The sequence below is a fragment of the Rhinoderma darwinii genome (genome assembly GCF_050947455.1).
Source record: "Rhinoderma darwinii isolate aRhiDar2 chromosome 11 unlocalized genomic scaffold, aRhiDar2.hap1 SUPER_11_unloc_9, whole genome shotgun sequence".
Classification (NCBI taxonomy): domain Eukaryota; kingdom Metazoa; phylum Chordata; class Amphibia; order Anura; family Rhinodermatidae; genus Rhinoderma; species Rhinoderma darwinii.
The window spans coordinates 439,253-452,102 of record NW_027461861.1 but is presented as its reverse complement, the minus strand read 5'-3'; positions in this window follow the sequence as shown (position 1 = coordinate 452,102).

The following is a 12,850-nucleotide window of genomic DNA, read 5'->3' as shown; positions in this document are numbered from 1 at the left end:
TTCTCCTCATTAACGAGAGAAACCAAATTAATAGAAAAACATGACGTCATGCATTCATTACCCCATTTAGTAAGATCACCAGTATACCAGTTAAAAGTGGGATTATGCGTCTGCAACCAAGGAAGGCCTAAAATCAAATCGGACGATAACCCCTGCATCACTAACACAGAACACTGCTCCAAATGAATGGAGCCAACAATGAGTTCAAAAACAGGGGTATGCTGCATAAAATAACCATTAGCAAGCGGAGTGGAATCAATACCCACTACCTGGACAGGTTTAGGCAAATCAATTAATGGCATAGCTAGAGACATAGCAAATTCCACAGACATAATATTAGTAGCAGACTCTGAATCCACAAAGGCACTGCCGGTGGCAGACCTTCCATCAAAAGAGACCTGAAAGGGAAGCAAGATTTTATTAGGCTTCATGTTTGCAGGAAATACCTGTGCGCCCAAGCGACCTCCTCACTTAGGCGCGGAAGTTTTCCGGCTGCTTATTCTTGCGCCTGGGACAGGAGTTCAATAGATGCTTGTCATCCCCACCGTAGAAGCAGAGACCATTCTTTCTGCGGAAATCTCTACGTTGTTGGGGAGGCACGGAGGCCCCGAGTTGCATTTGTTAATCCGAGTTCTCCGTGGAAGAACGAAGCAATGGAACCTCTGGAGCCATCATAGGGGAGCCAGAGGTGAAGGCACCAGAACGTTCAAGTCGTCGTTCCCTGAGACCTCAGTCAAGACGTACCGCTAAAGCCATAGCCTGATCTAGAGAGTCTGAAGTGGGATAGCTAACAAACAGGTCTTTCAGGGCGTTCGACAGACCCAATCTAAACTAGCACCTCAAGGCAGGGTCATTCCACCTAGAAGCTGCACACCACTTACAAAGTCAGAACAGTACTCCTCAACGGGTCTCTTACCCTGACGTAAATTCACCAGCTGACTCTCGGCAAAGGCAGTCTTGTCAGTCTCGTCATAGATAAGCCCGAGAGCAGAAAAAAAAAGGTCAACAGAAGAAAGTTCAGGGGCGTCAGGAGCCAAGGAGAAGGCCTATTCCTGGGGGCCCGTCCTGGAGCCGGGACCTAATTATACCCACTCGCTGGCTCTCAGAACCTGAGGAGTGGAGTCTTAATTGGAAATAGAGTCTACTACTCTCCCAAAAAGAGAAAAAAGTCTTCCGGTCCCCTGAGAACTGGTCAGGCAACTTGAGGTGGGGTTCAAGAGGTGAGGTGAAGGGCACTACCTGGGTAGCATCACGCTGGTTGAACCTCTGAGCCAGGTCTTGGACCTGTAGGGAGAGACCCTGCATTTGCTGAGCCAGGGCCTCAAGGGGGTCCATAGTAGAGTCAGGGACCAGGGTAAGAAAAGGTATAGGGCCTGGAATTATGTAATGAAACGGGGTAGGGAGACGGACAGGTGAGCCCTAATCTACATGCAACTCAGTCCCTGCCTACTTGCACGGCCCGTCCTAAGTGACGGCGTACAACTGGGCGACGGTCCCTACACTCAATAAGTGCAAGACAGACAACACAAGACAAGGGCACTGTTAGGGATCTGCCAGGTACTACGTCTAGGTATATTCCTGGGATTAATCAATCCACACCTGAGGCCAGACCTGTTATACTGACACCGTCTCCCACCAACCAGGGTGGCAGGCTCAGGAGTGGGAGAGCATATCGCGGCCTGGTCAGTCGGAGTTAGCTCCGCCCCCTGTCCTTTATTACCTGCCGTGTTCTCTTCCTCAGTGCTTGTAATTCTTCTGAATTCCTGGCCCCACTGCTGCTTGCTCCAGCCTGCTTCTGCCGTGCTTCTGCCTTGCTGCAGTTCCGCTTTACCTGCTTCGCTTTGCCCCTGGCTTGCTTCCTGCTCCGTGCTCCCGTTTGTATACTCCACTTCATCCTGGTCCTGACTATTCGTTCACCGCTCCGTTTCCTCGCGCCGTTCCGTGGGCTACTGCCCCTTCCCTTGCGTGTTCCCTGTTTGTTCTCCCGTGCACTTAGACAGCGTAGGGACTGCCGCCCAGTTGTACCCCGTCGCCTAGGGTGGGTCGTTGCAAGTAGGCAGGGAGATTAGGGCTCACTTTCCCTTCACCTCCTTCCTGCCATTACATAATTACAAGCCCATACCTAGTCTACCATTCTCCTACGCTGACGCTATCATGGACCCCCTTGAGACCCTGACCCAGCAGATGCAGGGCCTCTCCCTACAGGTCCAGGCCCTGGCCCAGAGGGTCAACCAGGGTGACGCTGCCTTAGTAGTACCCCTCACCTCACCTCTAGAACCCGACCTCAAGTTACCTGACCGGTTCTCAGGGGACCGTAAGACGTTTCTCTCCTTCCGGGAGAGTTGCAGACTATATTTCCACCTAAAACCCCACTCCTCAGGTTCCGAGAACCAGCGGGTGGGTATCATCATATCCCGACTCCAGGAAGGGCCCCAAGAGTGGGCCTTCTCCTTGGTTCCTGACGCCCCTGAACTTTCCTCTGTTGATCGTTTTTTCTCTGCCCTCGGACTCATTTACGACGAGACTGACAGGACTGCTTTAGCCGAGAGTCAGCTGGTGACCTTACGTCAGGGTAGGAGACCGGTTGAGGAATACTGTTCTGATTTTAGAAAGTGGTGCGTAGCTTCTCGGTGGAACGATCCGGCCCTAAGGTGCCAGTTTAGGTTAGGATTATCTGACGCCCTGAAGGATCTGCTGGTTAGCTACCCCTCTTCTGACTCCCTTGACCAGTTTATGGCCCTAGCAGTACGACTTGACTGACGTCTCAGGGAACGTCAGCTTGAACGTTTCAATGTGCTCCCCTCTGACTTTTCTGCGATCCCCCCCCCGAGGTCCCGGCCCCTCGCCCCTCCACGGAGGACTCGGAGGTACCTATGCAACTCGGGGCCTCTATGTCCCCTCGACAACGTAGGGAGTTTCGCAGAATGAATGGTCTCTGCTTCTACTGTGGGGACGACAAGCATCTACTGAACACCTGTCCCAGGCGCAAGAATAAAAAGCCGGAAAACTTCCGCGCCTAAGTGATCATCGGGGAGGTCACTTGGGCGCACAGGTATTTCCCGTTAATGTGAAACGCAATAAGATTTTGCTTCCCTTTCAGGTCTCGTTTGCTGGCCGGTCTGCCACGGGCAGTGCTTTCGTGGATTCTGGCTCATCTGCTAATATCATGTCTGTGGAATTTGCTATGTCTCTAAAGATGCCTTTTATTGATTTACCTTATCCTATCCCTGTAGTAGGTATCGACTCAACTCCCCTTGCTAATGGTTATTTTACTCAGCATACTCCTGTTTTTGAACTCCTGGTTGGCTCCATGCATTTGGAGCAGTGCTCTGTACTGGTGATGCAGGGATTATCGTCTGATCTGGTATTAGGTCTTCCCTGGTTGCAGTTGCATAATCCCACGTTTGATTGGAATACTGGGGAGCTTACCAAATGGGGTAATGAATGTCGTATGTCATGTCTTTCTGTTAACTCTATTTCTCCCCGGGAGGAGGTAAACACGCTTCCTGAGTTTGTTCAGGACTTCGCCGATGTGTTTTCTAAGGAGGCCTCCGAGGTGTTGCCCCCCCCCATAGAGATTACGATTGCGCCATCGATTTGGTGCCTGGTGCCAAGCTTCCTAAGGGTAGGATATTTAACCTTTCATGTCCTGAACGTGAAGCTATGAGGGTGTATATCCAAGAATGCCTGGCCAAGGGTTTCATTCGCCCCTCGACTTCTCCTGTAGGTGCTGGCTTCTTCTTCGTGGGGAAGAAGGATGGTGGTCTTAGGCCGTGCATTGATTATCGTAACCTGAATAAGGTCACCGTAAGGAACCAGTACCCACTTCCTTTGATTCCGGATCTTTTTAATCAGGTTCAGGGAGCCCAATGGTTTTCTAAGTTCGATCTACGGGGGGCATATAACCTTATCCGCATCAAAGAGGGGGATGAGTGGAAAACTGCGTTCAACACACCCGAGGGTCATTTCGAATACCTGGTCATGCCCTTTGGGTTGTGTAATGCCCCTGCTGTCTTCCAGAATTTTATTAATGAAATCCTGAGAGAGTACCTGGGTAATTTTCTTGTTGTGTACCTTGATGACATACTGGTGTTTTCCAAGGACTGGTCCTCCCACGTGGAGCATGTCAGGAAGGTGCTCCAGGTCCTTCGGGAGAATAATCTGTTTGCTAAGACTGAAAAAATGTGTCTTTGGGGTACAGGAGATACCATTTTTAGGGCAAATCCTCACTCCTCATGAATTCCGCATGGACCCTGCCAAGGTTCAGGCTGTGGCGGAATGGGTCCAACCTGCCTCCCTTAAGGCGTTACAGTGTTTTTTAGGGTTCGCCAACTATTACAGGAGATTTATTGCCAACTTCTCAGTCGTAGCTAAGCCTCTTACGGACCTTACTCGCAAGGGTGCTGATGTCCTCCATTGGCCCCCTGAGGCCGTCCAGGCCTTTGAGACCCTCAAGAAGTGCTTTATCTCGGCCCCCGTGCTGATTCAGCCCAACCAAGAGGAGCCATTTATTGTGGAGGTTGACGCATCCGAGGTGGGAGTGGGGGCCGTCTTGTCCCAGGGTACCAGCTCCCTCACCCATCTCCGCCCCTGTGCTTACTTCTCTAGGAAGTTTTCGCCCACGGAGAGTAACTATGATATTGGCAGCCGCGAACTTCTAGCCATTAAATGGGCTTTTGAAGAGTGGCGGCACTTCCTGGAGGGGGCCAGACACCAGGTAACGGTCCTTACGGATCACAAGAATCTGGTTTTCCTAGAATCGGCCCGGAGGCTTAATCCTAGACAAGCTCGGTGGGCACTATTCTTTACCAGATTTAATTTCTTGGTTACCTATAGGGCTGGGTCCAAGAATATTAAGGCTGATGCTCTGTCACATAGTTTCATGGCCAATCCTCCTTCCGAGAAGGATCCTGCTTGTATTTTACCCCCTTGTATAATCGTTTCTGCCACGGATTCTGACTTAGCTTCTGATATTGCGGCTGATCAGGGTTCAGCTCCCGGGAATGTCCCTGGGGACAAACTGTTTGTTCCCCTGCAATACCGGCTAAGGGTACTCAGGGAAAACCATGACTCCGCTCTATCTCTCTATCTGGTCATCCTGGCATCTTGGGCACCAAACACCTCATTACCAGAAACTATTGGTGGTCTGGGTTGCCTAAAGACGTTAGGGCTTACGTCGCCGCTTGTGAGGTTTGCGCTAGGTCCAAAACCCCTAGGTCCCGACCTGCGGGCCTACTACGTTCCTTGCCCATTCCCCAGAGACCTTGGACCCATATCTCCATGGATTTTATCACCGATTTGCCCCCATCTCAGGGCAAGTCGGTGGTGTGGGTGGTAGTAGACCGCTTCAGCAAGATGTGCCACTTTGTGCCCCTTAAGAAGCTACCTAACGCCAAGACGTTAGCTTCTTTGTTTGTGAAACACATCCTGCGTCTCCATGGGGCCCCAGTCAATATCGTTTCTGACAGAGGGGTACAATTTGTTTCCTTATTTTGGAGAGCTTTTTGTAAAAAGTTGGAGATTGATCTGTCCTTCTCCTCCGCCTTCCATCCCGAAACTAATGGCCAAACGGAAAGGACTAACCAATCCCTGCAACAATATTTAAGGTGTTTCATCTCTGACTGTCAATTCGATTGGGTCTCATTCCTTCCCCTTGCTGAATTTTCCCTGAATAACCGGGTCAGTAACTCGTCAGGGGTCTCCCCGTTTTTCTGTAATTTCGGGTTTAACCCAAGGTTCTCCTCCGTTTCCCCTGGTTGTTCCAATAATCCTGAGGTAGAGGATGTTCATCAGGAACTGTGCACAGTCTGGGCCCAGGTTCAGAAGAACCTAGAGTCGTCCCAGAGCGCACAAAAGATTCAGGCTGATAGTAGACGTTCTGCTAACCCCCGGTTTGTCATCGGGGATTTGGTCTGGTTGTCGTCAAGGAACTTGCACCTTAAGGTCCCGTCCAGGAAGTTTGCTCCCCGATTTATTGGACCTTATAAGATCATTGAAGTCCTCAACCCTGTATCCTTCTGTCTGGAGCTGCCCCCATCCTTTCGCATACATGACGTCTTCCATGCCTCCCTCCTCAAACGCTGCTCCCCGTCCTGGTCCCCCTCGAGGAAACCTCCTGTTCCCGTTCTTACCCCTGAGGGGGTGGAATTCGAGGTGGCCAAGATTATGGACAGTAGGATGGTCCAGGACTCCCTCCAGTACCTGGTCCATTGGAGAGGATACGGGCCGGAGGAGAGGACTTGGGTACCTGCCCGTGATGTTCACGCTGGGGTATTGATCAGGAGGTTCCACCTTCTCTTCCCTACTAAACCGGGTCCTCTTAGTAAGGGTCCGGTGGCCCCTCATAAAAGGGGTAGTACTGTTAGGGATCTGCCAGGTACTACGTCTAGGTATACTCCTGGGATTAATCAATCCACACCTGAGGCCAGACCTGTTATACTGACACCGTCTCCCACCAACCAGGGTGGCAGGCTCAGGAGTGGGAGAGCCTATCGCGGCCTGGTCAGTCGGAGTTAGCTCCGCCCCCTGTCCTTTATTACCTGCCGTGTTCTCTTCCTCAGTGCTTGTAATTCTTCTGGATTCCTGGCCCCACTGCTGCTTGCTCCAGCCTGCTTCTGCCGTGCTTCTGCCTTGCTGCAGTTCCGCTTTACCTGCTTCGCTTTGCCCCTGGCTTGCTTCCTGCTCCGTGCTCCCGTTTGTATACTCCACTTCATCCTGGTCCTGACTATTCGTTCACCGCTCCGTTTCCTTGCAGTGTTCCGTGGGCTACTGCCCCTTCCCTTGCGTGTTCCCTGTTTGTTCTCCCATGCACTTAGACAGCGTAGGTACCACCGCCCAGTTGTACCTCGTCGCCTAGGGCGGGCCGTTGCAAGTAGGCAGGGACAGGGCGGTGGGTAGATTAGGGCTCACTTTCCCTTCACCTCCTTCCTGCCATTACAGGCACACAGAAGAAAAAGGGGGAGGTAGGGGCAGTTGCCCATGGAAACACCGTGAGCAACAGGCAGTGGTGAACGAGCCGAGACAAACCAGGAGAGTACGAAGTAGCAAATCAGAGCAGGAGAATAGTCAGTCAAGCCAGGGTTAATAAGTAACAGCCGTCAATAAGGTAAATAGCAAGAGCTAGAACTATCAGGCCAGGCTGTGATAGGTTCTCCCTCTCCTCAGCCTGCCAGCCTGAGTGGTAACAGATCGCGTCACTCTAGCAGACCTTGGAGCTGATGAAGGCTGATTAACCCCGGGCGTCGACACAGAACCTGTGTCTGGCAAATCCTTTACACATAGTCTTAGGCTGGATTCACACAAGCACATTACATCCGTAATGGACGGAACGTATTTCGGCCGCAAGTCCCGGACCAAACACACTGCAGGTAGTCGGGCTCCTAGCATCATAGTTATGTACGATGCTAGGAGTCCCTGCCTCTCCGTGGAACTACTGTCCCGTACTGAAAACATGATTACAGTACGGGACAGTTGTCCTGCAGCGAGGCAGGGACTCCTAGCATCGTACATAACTATGATGCTAGGAGCCCGGCTCCCTGCACTGTGTTCGGTCCGGGACTTGCTGTCAAAATACGTTCCGTCCATTACGGAAGTATCATGGTCGTGTGAACCCAGCCTTAGGGTTCACACGCAAAGTAAAAAATGGCTGAAAATTACAGAGCTGTTTTCAGAGAACACCGCCTTTGATTTACAGACGTTTTTGAAGTTGAAGAAATTTTTTGAGGTGTTTAGTTCTAGATGTTTTTGGAGCTGTTTTTCCATTGACACAATGAAAAACATCTCCAAAAACGGCTCAAGAAGTGACATGCTCCTTCTTTTTCCGTGCCGTTTTAATATACAATAGGCAGATGTTTGTAGGCATTGGGCTACCGATTTTTCAGTCGTATTTGAAGGCGTTTACGCCCCGAAATACGCCTGAAAACACAGCGTGTGAATATACCCTTAAAGATACGCTGTCTCAGATATATATATCTTTTTAGTTTTTTTTTAGGGGGGGTGGGCAAAACATGTCTTGTGGAACAAGGCAGTCTGATTGGACAGTCTGATTAGTGGGGGAGATACGGGGTCTGGCTTAGGCCTTTTGTTACACACTCAATGTAAAATTGTACACTAGCCCGGATCTGGCATTGATTTGTGCTTTACATTACACCCGTTACTGGCGTAAATGATAGCAAAATTGTCGCATCACACACTTTTCAAAAAAGCGCCAAAGGCAGCGTAATCTGACCAAAAACTTTCCCGCAAATTGCGACTTTTGTGACTTTTCTATGCCAGATAAGCGGCTTAGCAAGGTTAATAAATTCTCCTCTAAGGCTACAGACAGTAATACAATATTTTAATGCAAGGATGTGTAAATAATTCTTGGGGGTCTACGCTTCAACTATATAGAAATAATGTGAACACTCTTAATTGTGTACTAAGAACGTGTCGTGTGTAGTAAAACAAAGACCAATATTCCCACCATATAGTGACAGATATCAGTCCTACACAGGCTTTCTGCACACCATATACACTACCGTTCAAAAGTTTAGGGTCACTTAGAAATGTCCTTATTTTTGAAAAAAAAGCAGTTTTTTTCAATGAAGATAGCATTAAATTAATCAGAAATCCACTCTATACATTGTTAATGTGGTAAATGACTATTCTAGCTGCAAACGACTGGTTTTTAATGCAATATCTACATAGGTGTATAGAGGCCCATTTCCAGCAACCATCACTCCAGTGTTCTAATGGTACACTGTGTTTGCTAACTGTGTTAGGGCGGATTTACACGAGTGTGTGCGTTTTGCGCACGCAAAAAACTCGGAGTTTTGCATGCACAAAAGGCACTTAACAGCTTCGTGTGTCACGTACATATGGTGCGGGGCTGCGTGCTTTTCCCGCATTCGCCATCATTATGACACTCGGTTTGTGGTGCTTTTCTGTTTACATTCATTCTTTTACTGCGGTTGCGCGAATAACGCGCATCCCACGGAAGTGCTTCCGTGCGGAGCGCGTGATTTTCACACACCCATTGACTTCAATGGGTGCATGATGCACGAAAAACGCCGAAATATAGGACATGTCGTGAGTTTTACGCAGCAGACTCAGTCTGCGCAAAAATCACGGACAGTCTGCACTGCCCCATAGACTTGCATAGGTCCATGCCACACGCATGAAAAACACGCGGGTGGCCCGGATGTATTACACGTTCGTGTAAATCCGCCCTTAGAAGGCTAATTGATGATTAGAAAACACTTGATAACCCTTGTGCAATTATGTTAGCACCGCTGTAAACAGTTTTGCTGTTTAGAGGAGCTATAGAACTGACCTTCCTTTGAGCTAGTTGAGAATCTGGAGCATTACATTTGTGGGTTTGAATAAACTCTCCAAATGGCTAGAAAAAGAGAGCTTTCATGTGAAACTCGACAGTCTATTCTTGTTCTTAGAAATGAAGGCTGTTCCATGCGAGAAATTGCCAAGAAACTGAAGATTTCCTACAACGGTGTGTACTACTCCCTTCAGAGGACAGCACAAACAGGCTCTAACTAGAGTTGAAAGAGAAGTGGGAGGCCCCGCTGCACAACTGAGCAACAAGACAAGTACATTAGAGTCTCTAGTTTGATAAATAGACGCCTCACAGGTCTTCAACTGGCAGCTTCATTAAATAGTACCCGCAAAACGCCAGTGTCAACGTCTAGAGTGAAGAGGCGATTCCGGGATTCTGGCCTTCAGGGCAGAGTGGCAAAGAAAAAAACATATCTGAGACTGGCTAATAAAAGGAAAAGATTAACATGGGCAAAAGCACACAGACATTGGACAAAGGAAGATTGGAAAAAAGTGTTATGGACAGACGAATCAAAGTTCGAGATGTTTGGATCACACAGAAGAACATTTGTGAGACGCAGAACAACTGAAAAGATGCCGGAAGAGTGCCTGACACCATCTGTCAAGCATGGTGGAGGTAATGTGATGGTCTGGGGTTGCTTTGGTGCTGGAAAAGTGGGAGATTTGTACAAGGTACAAGGGATTTTGAATAAGAAATGCTATCACTCCATTTTGCAACGCCATGCCATACCCTGTGACAGCGCTTGATTGGAGCCAATTTCATCCTACAACAGGACAATGACCCAAAGCACACCTCCAAATTATGCAAGAACTATTTAGGGAAGAAGCAGGCAGCTGGTATTCTATCTGTAATGGAGTGGCCAGCGCAGTCACCAGATATCAACCCCATAGAGCTGTTGTGGGAGCAGCTTGACCGTATGGTACGAAAGAAGTGCCCATCAAGCCAATCCAACTTGTGGGAGGGGCTTCTAGAAGCATGGAGTGAAATTTCTCCCGATTACCTCAGAAAATTAATAGCTAGAATGCCAAAGGTCTGCAATGCTGTAATTGCTGCAAATGGAGCATTCTTTGATGAAGGCAAAGTTTGAAGGAGAAAATTATTATTTCAAATAAAAATCATTATTTCTAACCTTGTCAATGTCTTGATTATATTTTCTAGTCATTTTGCAACTCATTTGATAAATATAAGTGTGAGTTTTCATGGAAAACACAAAATTGTCTGTTTGACCCCAAACTTTTAAACGTTAGTGTAAGTGAATACAGTGCAGTGAAATTCAGTGACTCACAGGTGACATCTTCTCAGATTGGAGTCGTTCATGTTCTCTTTTCTTCTTCATCCGGCCCATAACGCCATGTTGACTTTCAGTCTTCTTCATCTCCAATGCCCAAGCGCAAACCACTGGATACATCATGAAAGTGTTGATGTAACCTGTATACCATGTTCACGTGACCCAATGTGCCACGTCACAGCGTATTCAAATCATGGAAGCGTTCAGTCTACATGACTACCGCCCGTCACGGTGCGCATACCTTAGATAAAAATTTCGACATATAACTAACTCTAAACCTCATAAGCTAATTTTCTTTAGCTATTATACTAGGATGTACAATTCTATATTAAAATATTATCATATTAGTCATGTGTCCTAGTATACCCACATCCAGCGATGGGTGGAATGGGTGAAACATAAAATAGTTTTCCATGAGTTTTGGACTGCGATGTGCTGCTGATCTCTCCTTTTGGGGGTAACATACAGGGAATATGGAGTTATATAAGGGACTCCCATTATCCCTGTATATACCAGCCATCATCCCCATATATAACCACAATTATCCGTGTATGTACCAGCCCACCATTATCTCGGTATAAAATCTCCATCACCCCTGTATATACCATTAGGGCGGGCACTATCAGCTTGCTGTGGCGTGCGGGCATTGTGGCTAAACAAGAAGTAAATGGGGTGGGCATTGAGGACACCGTGGACCAATAGGATGCCTGAAATGCCGGTATATGGGAGAAGTCCAGCAGAATCTGAAAATATGCCTCCTGATTGCTTAAAGGCTATGTACACCTTTGCACTGTTTTTTTTTTTTTAAATTGCCTTGTATGTATTTTGCTAAATAAATCACATTTCTAATTGGTCTACCATTTGTCTTCTGTACCTACAGTGTATTTCAGTTTATGGCCAGCTGCTGTATTCAGTTATCTCTCTAAGGCCCTGTTTACACCTGCGTTGGTGTGTTTGTTTCGTTGTTCTGCTCCGTCAGTGGTGTAGAACAAAGGAATAACGGAAGCAACGGTTCTGTCGCACAATGGACACCTCCACCTGCCGACGGAACCCAATGACTTTAGTAAGTTCCATTGGCTTTCCGTCAGGCGGGGGGCCGTGATTTTACCAGAGACAATAGTGCAGATGTGAACGAGGCCTTATCCGTCAGTCATCACCCTAATGGCAAACTGAGCAGCTCCTCCTTTGCAGGCTCATGAACAAGCATTTACTGTGGAATCTGCGCATGTGCATGGTCCTATTTACTGCATACCTCCTAACCGTCCCGGATACAGCGGGACAGTCCAGGATTCCGGGCGGTGTTATGTTGTCCCAAGCGGCCGGTGGTATATCTTGGTGTCAACTGTATCTGCGTCCTCAGGATGCAGATACAGTTAAATCCAATGCTAATGTAAGGGATCATCAGCTCCCTGCTTCTGTATTAGTACCACTCGCCAAGGAATTCCCGGGCACAGCGCTACTTTAACTGCGGAGCCCCTTGTCTCACTATCCATATATGAACATTGACGTCGGGGACTACTCTTGGAGCGGAATCCAGGAATCCACTGCCTTTGCATTGCCGATGGTCTGGCCGGGGATTCCGCTCCTAGGCGGAACCCCTGACGTCACTGTCCATATATGTACAATTACATTAAGGGCTCCCCTGAAGACGCTGCTCAGCAGTGAAACATGTCGGGGGGGGGGGGGGGGGCTAGTGCTCTTTTAAATCTAACTCAGTCGCTGTTTAGCTTTTGCACTCTATCTTACGGAGGACACAGGCTCTTTAGGCAGTCTTCAGCTGCCGTACATACGAGCCCCATTACGTCCATGAGATGTTAATACCTCTCGCATCTCTAATACCACGCTAACCGACTCAGTATATTTTTATTCTAATTCAATGTTGTACATTTACCGTTTTCTCATGGCACTTCAATTCTAAAGTTCAATATTAAAAGTTATGTTTTATTTAATGCCACTATTCAAGTAGTAGCTGGGAAATTGGGATATCTGTGCTCCAGCACATTGCATCTGTCTATTCCTCCTGGAGTGCATCCCTGGCCACAGCATGGCTGACGCTCTGGACAGGGATTCTGCTCCTATAGGGAATGCCTTACGTCACTGTCCATATATGGACCGTGACAGAAGGGGCTCCTCCTGGAGTGGAATCCCTGGGGGGGGGGGGGTGGCACCATCTACATGGGCACTGTGTGTGACACTATCTATATGGGCATTGGCGCTTTATATGTGCGCACTGG